Below are 6,028 nucleotides of genomic sequence, written 5' to 3' on the forward strand. Positions count from 1 at the left end.
TCCCCCCACCCCAAAGCAAACCAACACCACAAAGGGATTCTGCATGGCTTCAGCAGGTAACCCAGACGCAAAAATCCAGCCAAACCCTTCTTGCAGTTTGCCAGTACTCCATCCATTTAATTGCCTAATCCAGGCTGATTACATGATTTCAGCTTTTTCAAAGTTCAGCAACAAATGTGTAATGTTTCTGTCTATCAAGAATACTAAGTTCCTTTGCTGTATTGTGTCTGATGGGTCAAACCCCTACTAAATCAAGCTCATCGTAAAGCAATACTACCACACATAAATTTAAGCCTTTTAGTGCAGGCCTTTCATCAAGTCATAATGCTGTCCATGTAGCAACATCTAGGCACTTCGGAAGCCTAATTGTAAGTTCAGGCTATGAAATGCTCATTTTTCTCTTTAAACCTCTTTTTATCACCACTTCTTGTTGCCCTATGGTGTATATTGATTATATATATTATACAGCAAGAGATAATTGTGTGAAAAGAGCTGTGTGTCATTTGAGAAAAAGGGAAATAAATAAGTCTATTTGGCAAGACTGAGGCACACTGGGTGAGTACATGTCACTCTTCCCACAAAAACACACAGTGATTGCAGGCTCTGCTGTAACCTAAATTGTAACAATTACAAAAGTAATTGTTAAATTACAAAAAGACATCAAACTCACAGACCTCCCGGGGACCCTGTGCATTTGGCCATCCTCAGCAGTAAAACGAAAGGTGGGTGTCCCCTTTGTCACTATATCATGAAAACCAGACCAGGTGGCTAATCCTCCTCAGGGAACTTGAACCTTGGCAAAGCATCTACCAGAGGCTGAACAGATGCTTAGGCACTCATTAACCAATTCATTTCATCGTCACGCACACAAATGGGAGTGTAACACTGAGAGCCTCAGAACTCAGCTCCCACCCCCACAACTGAGACCCAAAACCTGCCCCTCGCTCATTTAATGTGGCCCAGGTCAGTAACACGAGTTCAACTTTTCCAGCCATCTGGGAACATAGGTCAGCAACACAACGCAGCAGGAACCCAATTCCAGAGCTTTTGGGGCAGTTGGATGTAAGTTTTTGAATTATTTCGGGGACTAGCTTCTGTATGTCTAACAAAGCAGCAGCAAAGCCCTCGGGTCCCAGCCTGCAGCACTGCTAGGTGGGCTGCCACTGCCACAGGGTCACTGCTGCAAGCAGCACACCTGGCAGCTCCATCCCTGCAGCACTGGCAGGCTCATGGATTTTAGCTGGAAACCCAGAACCAGCCTCAGAATCGGGTCCTAAAGATTGCAAAAGCTTGATGATGACTTGAAACATCACATTACAGTGAAGGGTGGCTCTAATACCTCTAGAAACTACCTGAGAATGGGATTATTGAAAAGAAGAGCAACAACAGAAAGCAAGAAAAAAAAAAAAAAAGCCCAAACAACACAACAACAAGAAAACTCCCCCCCCCAAAAAAAAAAACAAAACCAAAAACAAAAAAACAGCAAGCAACAAAAGACACACAATGAAAGCCTTAGCAAATAATCGAGATCTAAAATACTGCAGGAGTGTGTGTATAAAATGTAATTTCTATAATGCAAATACAACAAGGGACATGAACAAGTCACAAAAAGCAAAGCAGATTTTTTCTGAGAGTAGTTTAGAAGTTTAGGCCATTAAATAAGAGGCAATATCTAAAAGGCACATAGAAAATAAGTTAAAGCTGCCTCAACATACAGTTATAAACAGAAACATAGAAAAGCTCTTGTCCAGCTACTTCTTCTTCATGCTAGACAATTACTGAAAGAAGAGCATCAGTGTCAGCAGAAGCTCAGAAGCTACAATGTAAGGAGAAACAATGAGCAGGACTCCTGTACACTGCTATACTTTACTTTCAGCTCATTTGCTCTCTCCTAGCATGGCATTGAGAGAGAACTGTTCTATTGCCTTGGTAAAATCAACAAGCCTTTGCAGAGTCATTCAGTCAGGGCTGCAGGAAAACTTGCAGCAGAGCCCAGATATTTTTGCAGGTAAATCTGATTTTTCACACTAGGTTCACTTGTTTAACCAAGAGAAACATCCATCACTACAATGCTGGATGTTTGGTCAGTTAGGTGTCTTGGCTATGACCAATACCACACTTACCAATACCACTGGGACTTACAGCTGCTCTAAAGAGGGTGTTAGTCTGAGTTCATATTAAAAAACATACTTTGAACATTTTTATTCCCTGAAAAAACTATTTAATTGGTGAAATGTAATGAAATGTGCTAAAACTTAACCCTGCCTTAGGCATCAGGGGCTGTCAGAATGGCCAAGGCTGGACTGGAGAAGATCCCAAGAAAATTTTGTTTCACCTCTGCCTGTCTACTTCTTCCTGCCTGCCAGAGAGCCCAGAGCACACTGTTGTACCCACCAGGCAGCAGGCATGACTATGGGGAGCCTTAGAAGTAACTTTAATGGCCTTTGTCAGGACAAACTTTCTCTAAAGTTTGTATTTTTCGTCTATTTTTTAAGGTAGAAATTGGTGAGGGAGTAGCTTGTAACATGCCTCTGAAGAGGCAGTGCTGGTGGATTTTGGAGCCAAAAAGGGAATTTTATCCTCAAAGGATGAAAAACCAGCAAAAGTCTGAGACTGCCATTGTGTGCTTTACAGCACTGGGCACAGGGGGTGCAGAGACTGGAAGAAGAGATGCCAAAGAACAAAAATAAAGCAGAAGGGAGAAACGCCTTTCCAGCTGCCAATCTCCAGGCAACCAAAGCCCAGAGCCCCCTCCTTCCCCATCCTCAGGGAGAGAGAGACCAACTGCTGCAGGACTTACAGGAACTGATCCTGGCAATGACAGACACGACCCAAGCCTCAAAAGCCTTAGGAAAGAACAGCTCTGTAGACACACAATTTAAATAACTAAATAAATAAATAAATCTTGTCCCAGGCCAGAATAGAGACTCCTTAGACCCCAGATCACTGACAAGACAGCCAGCAGTGGTGCTACTGTCATGTCAGTGCAGCTGTTGGCTCATCCACAGGAGAGGCTCAGCACAGCTTTCAGATGCCAGGACAGAAAGCTCAGTCCAGGTGCAGCTCGTCCTGCTGCGAGTCAGGGCTGCTGGAAGACCCAGCTCCATTCCCAGGCCTTCTAACTGCACAAAGGCAAGGAGTGAGAAAATGCCACAACTTCATTTCTGAAAGTAAGAGCTGATGAGGATTTTTACACACAGCAGCAATTCACAATTACATCAAACCCTTGGGTACCTTAATTCTGTGCATCACACACAAAATTACAGAGCACAAAGGGTTTCTAATGCAAGTCTCTGGTAGCCAGGAAAAAGCTCAGGGAGCTGGATCAAAGTAGGCAGAATGCAAGCACCCAGGGAAGCTCAGAGATACCCCACAAGGTTTCAGTACTCAAAAAATGCTCTTTCCTACACCCTGAGCCCAAAATTCCTGTTAGAGAAAAGCTGGTTTTCTCAGACTTTTTCACTTGCTCAGGAAACAAACAAAACTGAAGCTCACAATTCTCTACAGAGTGACCTGCAGCAGAAAAAAGTAGTTGGGAAGCAGGAGAGCAGGGGCTGGGGCATTGCTGCTGGGCTGGACGTGGCCCTGAGCAGTCCCTGCTCATTCTCCCAAGACACAGGCTGTCCTGGGCTGGTGCCACCCAGACAGCACGTCCTTGCTACGTGTTCACTCCAACACCAACCCTGGCCTGCAAGCAGGTGCCAACTGGAACAAAGCATCTTCAAAAACAAGTATTCCATCCCTCTGCCTGATTGTCCTATTTCTGGGAAGCAAATCAGTGCTTAAGAAGGCCAAGTCATGCTGCACCCAAATACAGGGTTTTTTTCTATTCAGAAGATACACAAGTGCCTTCAAGCTTTCCTCTTTCCCCTGCCATTCCAGGGGCAAAACACCAGAAAAACAGAAGAGAAATGAAGTCAAATATGCTTTATTACTTATTAGTTGGTAACACAATACTTGTGACAAGCTGAGCAGTTGTAGCAGGCGGCTGTGGAAGTCACTACACTGTTCAGGAGGAAAGCAGGAATGAGAGACAGCTCTGAAAGGGAGACTTTAAGCACAGCTCAGCCATGCTACCGTGCCCAAACCAAGTACTGTTATCCACTTAATTTAGCGAATGAATCCCTCAGGGTCTCCAGCCATCTACCACTACAGCTCATTAGAGCCCAATATCCGACTTTTCACGTTGTATCACTGAGAGCACTTATGCTCAAATGTAATTAAACTTAAAACAAACAAGGGCTGGTTCCCCCTTGGCTGCCCTGGGACGAGCCCCAGCCCTGCCTGCCCGGCCACAGCACCCACCTCTGCCGTGTAATTTGGGAAAACGCTGCATCCTTCCCACCCCACGGCTGACATTTGCCCGACCGTTCATCCTGTGAGCAATTAGAAATCTAAATACTGGGTGTAATGCTTGGCTATTGGGATTTAGACTCTTACAAACGAGTAATGCAGTAAGACTTGCTGTCCAACGAGGTGTCTCATTGAAATATCCCAGGCTGGTTTGCTTGTCACAGCTGTCGTTTCAGCCATTTGCACTTACACTGTATTGCTTTCATTACAAAAATAGAAATTTGTGTCCTAAGTGCTGTTACATTACTAATGCTAAATATTTAATTCCCCGGGGTTCTAATTATGGTTGAGCACTGGCAACACTGATTCTACTTTTTAATAACAACTGTAAAAGCAATTTGAGCATTTTTCAATTAATTAAATACATAGTGTACGAGTAACCTCTTGTCATTTTGCCCTCCAGGACCTGAGCTAATTTGCGTGGAATAAAATGTTTTGAAAATTAACTGATATACTGGTCTGATCACTGTTGTTCTATTAAATTATAGTCTGCCAAGTGAGTGGTGTATAATAGTTACATACTGTACTGTTCCCTTATTTAGGATGGCGTGGTGGTATTTTGAAAAAAACTTCTCCAGCACATTTCTAGAGAGCACACTGGAGAGGCCTAATTAGCAGGCAGGAGATGGTCTAAGCACCACGGGCATCAGTAGACTTACAGTGCAGGGAGACTTCAGCAATGAAAAGCAGAGCCTCTCTCCATTCTCCAGACCTCATTTTCACCTTCTTTCATAGCTGAAATTAAAAGTGTTAATTAAATGACTTTCTGCTGCATAAATTCCTATGGATTAGTTGGTAGTTTACACTTTAACACACGGGAATTGACTCACAATATTAAAACACACGAGTAGTTTGGAAATGTTTTTGTTTTTAACTTGCCAAACCCAATATGAAAAGATTTGTCCATGAAATGAGTTTGCTAACCTAAAAAGACACTTAAAAATACCTAGCCTGCTCATGCAAACAACCAGGCATAAAACTAATTTCTACTGCACACCTAACACAATACTAACTAAAATTGTACTTTCTATTTACACAGTCCTAGAAGTTTAGAACACCGACACACAACAGCACCTTATGCATCCTGGTAAGGGAAACTAACCTCTTTTCCAAGTACCACATTAAAGATAATACAAAATCAACTGGGAAAAATTTAGCAAAACCCCTGAAATTTTGAAAATAGCTTTTCCACATGTTTATTCATAGCTGATGAAGAATGTTCTTTCAGCATGTATTTTAATATTGTACTTTATTTTACAGTGTGCAACAATGGTAAGTCAAACTTACTGCTTGAAAAGTGCTTAAGGTTTAAACATTATAAAATACACAGGTGAAAGTTTGCTAGTTTTAGCCAAGTAATTTAACAGCAATGACAACATTCTACTCTGAAATCATACAAAATACACGATAGATAAACAAGTCTATTTTTTTACAACTTGCAAAAGTATCACACATGTGGAACATTGCACTCATCATTCTAGTTAAAATGAAACCCAGCCTCAGTTTATGCTGAGTAAGATTCCTTGCTTGCTACCACTACACTCACACAATAAGAGCTGTAATTCAAACTAAGCAGGGCTGTATTTCAGTTTAAAAAAATAAATAAATTAAAACCCCCCACACTATACTGCAGATTACTTTCGGTACCAAGCATATTGATATTCTCAGACAGTAT

Source organism: Catharus ustulatus, chromosome 11 (assembly GCF_009819885.2).
Source record: "Catharus ustulatus isolate bCatUst1 chromosome 11, bCatUst1.pri.v2, whole genome shotgun sequence".
Classification (NCBI taxonomy): Eukaryota; Metazoa; Chordata; class Aves; order Passeriformes; family Turdidae; genus Catharus; species Catharus ustulatus.